The sequence below is a fragment of the Salmo salar genome, chromosome ssa15 (assembly GCF_905237065.1).
Source record: "Salmo salar chromosome ssa15, Ssal_v3.1, whole genome shotgun sequence".
Lineage (NCBI taxonomy): Eukaryota > Metazoa > Chordata > Actinopteri > Salmoniformes > Salmonidae > Salmo > Salmo salar.
In genome coordinates, this window is record NC_059456.1 from 83,535,100 (window position 1) to 83,541,461 (window position 6,362).

Below are 6,362 nucleotides of genomic sequence, written 5' to 3' on the forward strand. Positions count from 1 at the left end.
CTATGGGAAAAGATGAATGGTGGCACTCTATTAACGATGTGTTATATAGGTTTTGTATATTTCAACCAGTAGTTTTGAAAGTAGCGCTCACGAATGCATAAGTATTCACACCCCTAAGTCAATACATGTTATAATAACCTTTGAACACAATTACAGCTGTGAGTCTTTCTGGGTAAGTCTAAGAGCTTTGCACACCTGGATTGTACAACATTATTCTTTTCAAATTTCTTAAAGCTCGGTCAAATTGGTTGTTGATCAATGCTAGACAGCCATTTTCAAGTCTTGCCATAGGTTTTCAAGTCGATTTTAAGTCGAAATTGTAACACATTCAATGCCATTTTGGTAAGCAACTCCAGTGTATAATTGTCCTTGTGTTTTAGCTTATTGTACTCCTGAAAGGTGAATTCGTCTCCCGGTGTCTGTTGGAAAACAACTGAACCAGGTTTTTCTCTAGGATTTTGCCTGTGCTTAGCTCTATTCCTAGTCCTTACCGATGACAAGCATACCCATAACATGATGTAGCTACCACCATGCTTGAAAATATGAAGAGTAGTACTCAGTGATGTGTTAGATTTGCCCCAAGTACAATTACAGGACAAGAAGTTAATTTCTTTGCCAACATTTTTTCAATTTGACTTTAGTGCCTTATTGTAAAAAAGGATAAATTTTTTGGAATAATTGTATTCTGTACTCTGTCATTTAGGTTAGTATTGTGGAGTAACTACAATGTTGTTGATCCATCCTCAGTTTTCTCCTATCACAGCCATTAAACTCTGAAACAGTTTTAAAGCCACCATTGGCCTCATGCTGAAATCCCTGAGCGGTTTCCTTCGTCTCCGGCAACTGAATTAGGAAGGATGTCTGTATTTTTTTTGTGTCTGGGTGTATTGATACACCATCCAAAGTGTAATGAATAACTTCACCATGCTCAAAGAGATATTCAATGTGTGCTTTTTAAAAAATGTATACCAATCTACAAATTGTATTCCTTCTTTGCGAGGCAATGGAAAACCTCCATGGTCTTTGTGATTGAATCTGTGTTTGAAATACTGAGGGACCTTACACATAAATGTATGTGTGGGGTACAGAGATGAGGTAGTCATTCAAAAATCATGTTAAACAATATTATTGCACACAGAGTGAGTCCATACAACTTATTGTGACTTGTTAAGCAAATGTTTACTCCTGAACTTATTTATGCTTGTCATAACAAAGGGTTGAATACTTACTGATTCAAGACATTTCAGCTTTTAATTTTGTATTAACTTGTAAAAATAGCTAAAACATAATTCCACTTTGACATTGTGAGGTTTTGTGTGTAGGCCAGTGACACAACATCTAAATTTAATCCATTTTAAATTCAGGCTGTAACACAACAAAATGTGGAAAAAGTCAAGGGGTGTGAATACTTTCTGAAGGCACTAAGACACACATCAACACCTTCATATCGCTTGACCCATAAAGGCAATGAAGATATTACAAGTAGGTGCAGATTACAGTCTAGACGGTGATGCAACTGGTCAGAATGCTCTCGATGATGCAGTTGTAGAACTTTTTGAGGATCTCGGGACCCATGCCAAATCTTTCCAGTCTCCTGAGGGGGAAAAGGTTTCATTGTGCCCTCTTCACAACTGTCTTGGTATGTTTGGACCATGATAGTTCGTTGGTGATGTGGACACCAAGGAACTTGAGACTCTCGACCCGCTCCGCTACAGCCCCGTTGATGTCAATGGGGGCGTGCTCGGTCCTCCTTTTCCTGTAGTCCACTATCATCTCTTTTGTCTTGCTCACGTTGAAGGAGAGGTTGTTGTCCTGGCACCACACTGCCAGGTCTCTGAGTTATGGTCAAGTTTGCCAAATGGAGGGTGAGGGAGAGCTTTGTACGTGACTCTGTGTGTGGACTAAAGGTGGTCTACAGTTTTTCTTCCTCTGGTTGCACATGTAACATTCTGGTAAAGATTTGGTAAAAAGGATTTAAGTTTTCTTGCATTAAAGTCCCCGCCCACTAGGAGCGCAGCCTCTGGATGAGCATTTTCTTATTGGCTTATGACCTTATACAGCTCATTGAGAACGGTCTTAGTGCCAGCATTTGTTTGGTGGTAAATAGACAGCTATGAAAAATATAGATGAAAACTCTTTTGGTAAATAGTGTGGTCTACAGCTTATCATGAGATGCTCTACATCAGGCAGGCAAAACCTTAATATTAGATTTTGTGCACCAGCTGTTATTGACATATATACACAGACCGCCACCCCAGTCTTACCGGAGGCAGCTGTTCTATCTTGCCGATGGACCGTAAACCCAGCCAGCTGTATGCTATCCATGTCATCGTTCAGCCACGACTTGGTGAAAGACAAGGCACCACGGCCTGTGTCCCCTATATCTCTGTCTCTTCTTCATGCGAATGACAGGGATTTTGGTCGGTGTATGAAAATCTGTGTCCGACTCGTTAAAGAAAAACCTTTGTCCAGTACACGGTGAGCAATCGCTGTTCTGATATCCAGACGCTATTTTCAGTCATAAGAGACGGTGGCAGAAATATTATGCAGAAAACAAGTTACAAATAACAGGAAAAAAACACAATAGCACAATTGGTTAGGAGCCCATAAAAGGGCAGCCATCTCCTCTGGCAATGTTATACATACAACATATTCATGTACAGCATATACTGTACACACAACTTTTTAGGTCGTACAAGATCAGAGGCATTGTGCCGTGAGGTGTAGCCTCACTTGTTTTTTTAAGCTAATTTTGCTGCTTGCCTGAGTGACCCGAGTTGGAAGTGTTCCATGTAACCATCGCTCGGTACAATACTGTGAGTTGCCTTGAGTGCATTCTGGATTTGGGGACTGAAGAGACCCCTGGTGCCATGTCTGGTGGGGTAAGTATGTGTGTCAGAGCTGTGTGTAAGTTGATTATACAAACAATTTGTAATTTTCAAAACAGTTATGTTTCTTACAAGAGGTGATGCAGTCAATTCTCCACTTCTTTGAGCCAGGAGAGACTGACATGGATGCTGTTGATATTAGCCCTCTGTGTACAGTGAAGGGCAAGACGTGCTGCTCTGTTCTGAGCCAGCCGGAGCTTTCCTCGGTCTGTTTTTGCAGCTCCTGACCATATAACCAGGCAATAGTCAAGATGTGATAAAACCACAGCCTGCAGGACTTGTTTGGTTGAATGTGGTGTTTAAAATGTTCTTTATCACAGACAGACTTCTCTCCACCTTTAAAACAGCAGAATCAATATGCATTGACCATGATGGTTTACAATCTAAGGCAACACCAAGAAGTTTAGTCCCCTCTACATTCTCAAGAGCTACATTATTCATTACCAGATTCATTTAGGTTTGGGGCAGTCGGACAGCAGAGGAAGCTAAGCTGTTAGCAGCACTCTGACCCACTGCTACACAGTCATTGATGCCTATGACTAGGTATTCCCCTTTCCCTTTTCTTAATATATGGATTTTATACAAATCCTTGTACTTTAGTGCTCACACCTACCATGGTACTGACTCACATAAACTCACATTCTCCTTCCAGAACAGTCTGCATCGGCATCTGACATTATCCAGGAGAACACGTCCAGCATCCCATGCTCAAACTGCAGAGGGAGAACCAGGACACAGGGATGATAGGAAGATTGCTATGGCTTGTCTTCTAATGTACGTAATTCTGATTACCCATGATGTGTGCAGCATTTATTTTATCTATCACATAACGATCTTCTATGGAAGCACCATGTGTACCACAGGAGGCTGTTGAGGGGAGGACGGCTCATAATAATGCCTGGAACGGAGCAAATTGAATGGCATCAAACACATGAACCATGTATTTGATACCATTCAAGTGATTCCGCTCCAGCCATTGCCACAAGCCCGTCCTCCCCAATTACAGGTTGGTGCCACCAACCTCCTGTGATGTGTACCTAGCAAAACATCCACGGGGAGGCTTTGATTTGTTTCGTTGTAAATTTGTAGATGAGACTGGGATAACACATACTCCTACCTGTCTCTCTCTTCCTCCATGTAAACTTCATCCTCTGTAGCCAAGAAAAATAGACAACTGGGTGACAGATCATATCCATTACACAGCTCCTTGGTCTAATGATGGCGACAGATGGTGCAAAGTAAACACTTTTACTTTGTACCATCTCATAGCTCCACAATGAGATAGGGTGCAGGCCAGGCAGCAGGCTGTTAGCCAGCCTGCCAGCTTAGTGGAGTCTGCCACTAGCACAGCTCAGCAGTGGTAAATTCATGAACTTCTTTGACGAAAAGATTATGAGCATTAGAAAGCAAATCTGAGTATTTCTCCACCGTGTGGGACTGTGGGTCAATTAACTTTGTCAGAGTGGGCACCCTGATGCTAGTTTGTGAGCTAGGCAGGCTACTGCCCGGGAAGGTCTCCCACTCAGAAGTACGAGATGGGGCGGGGGTAGGTGGACCTCAGGTCTCCCTACTGGAAGCCCGAGGTATGGGGAGTAGGGGAATCTATCGAATAGCGCACCTCAACCCTTGTACAGTACTAATGCAATTAGTTGTGCAATTTAGTTTGTGTGTTTCTTGTTGAAAGTGCAATAGTATAATAATCAAGTTCTCTTTTTTATAAGTGTGTTATTCTATTTGTGTGATATAGGATTTGTGCAATTTAGTTTTATCTGTGTTTTTTGTTAACAATAGGGTAATAGTGCAATAATTCGATTCTCCTTTTTATTTGTATTTATATACTACAATTTGTTTCTATTTGTCTTTGTTACTTCTTTTTGATATTTATGAGTCTTATTTTTGTATATATTTTAAAAATGTATATAGTTTTAAATGTTATGATTATTTATTTGTGTTGTTCCAAATGTCTGAATCAAATTTATGGTTAGTGCAGAATGGTGCTTTGTTTTCTGGTGTGTTTACGGACATATTCAATCGCTCCCTATCCCAGTTTGTTGTCCCCACATGCTTCAAGATGGCTACCATTGTTCCTGTACCCAAGAAGGGACTACCGTCCCGTAGCATTTACTTCTGTTATCATGAAGTGCTTTGAGAGGCTAGTCAAGGATCATATCACCGCCACCTTACCGGCCACCCTAGACCCACTTCAGTTTGCATACCGCCCAAACAGGTCCACAGATGACGCATATCGCCATCACACTGCACACTGCCCTATCCCATCTGGACAAAAATAATACCTATGTAAGAATGCTGTTCATTGACTACAGCTCAGCATTCAACACCACAGTACCCTCCAAGCTCATCATCAAGCTTGAGGCCCTGGGTCTTAACTCCGCCCTATGCAACTGAGTCCTGGACTTTCTGACGGGCCATCCCCAGGTGGTGAAGATAGGAAACAACATCTCCACTTTAGTATCAGGAAAACTACCTGCCCTCCAGGACACCTACAGCACCCAAAAAGATCATCAAGGACAATAACCACCCGAGGCACTGCCTGCTCACACTGCTATCATCCAGAAGGCGAGGTCAGTACAGGTGCATCAAAGCTGGGACCGAGAGATTGAAAACAGCTTCAAGGCCATCAGACTGTTAAACAGCAATCACTAACTCAGAGAAGCTGCTACCTACATTGAGACCCAATCACTGGACACTAATAAATGGATCACTAGTCACTTAAAACAATGCCACTTTAAATAATGCCACTATAATAATGTCTACATATCTTACACTACTCATATCACGTCTATACTGTATTTTATGCCATCTACTGCACCTTGCCTATGCCACTCGGCCATCGCTCATCCATATACTTATATGTACATATTCTCATTCACCCCTTTAGATTTGTGTGTATTAGGTAGTTGTTGGGGAATTGTTAGATTACTTGTTAGATATTACTGCACTGTCGGAACTAGAAGCACAAGCATTTCGCTACACTCGCATTAACATCTGCTAACTATGTGTATGTGACCAATACATTTGAGATTCTCTGCCTCTAACCCTATTATGGGGGCTGAGTCACTGGCTTACTGGTGCTCTTCCATGCCGTCCCTAGGAGGTGTGCGTCACTTGAGTGGGTTGAGTCACTGACGTGATCTTCCTGTCCGGGTTGGCGCCCCACCTCGGGTTCGTGCCGTAGGGGAGATCTTCGTGGGCTATCCTCGGGCTTGTCTCAGGGTAGTAAGTTGGTGGTTTGAAGATATCCCTCTAATGGTGTGGGGGCTGTGCTTTGGCAAAGTGGGTGGGGTTACATCCTGCCTGGTTGGCCCTGTCCGGGGGTATCGTCGGATGGGACCACAGTGTCTCCCGACCCCTCCTGTCTCAGCCTCCAGTAATTTTGTTGCAATAGTTTATGTCGGGGGGCTAGGGTCAGTCTGTTATATCTGGAGTATTTATCCTGTCTTATCTGGTGTTCTG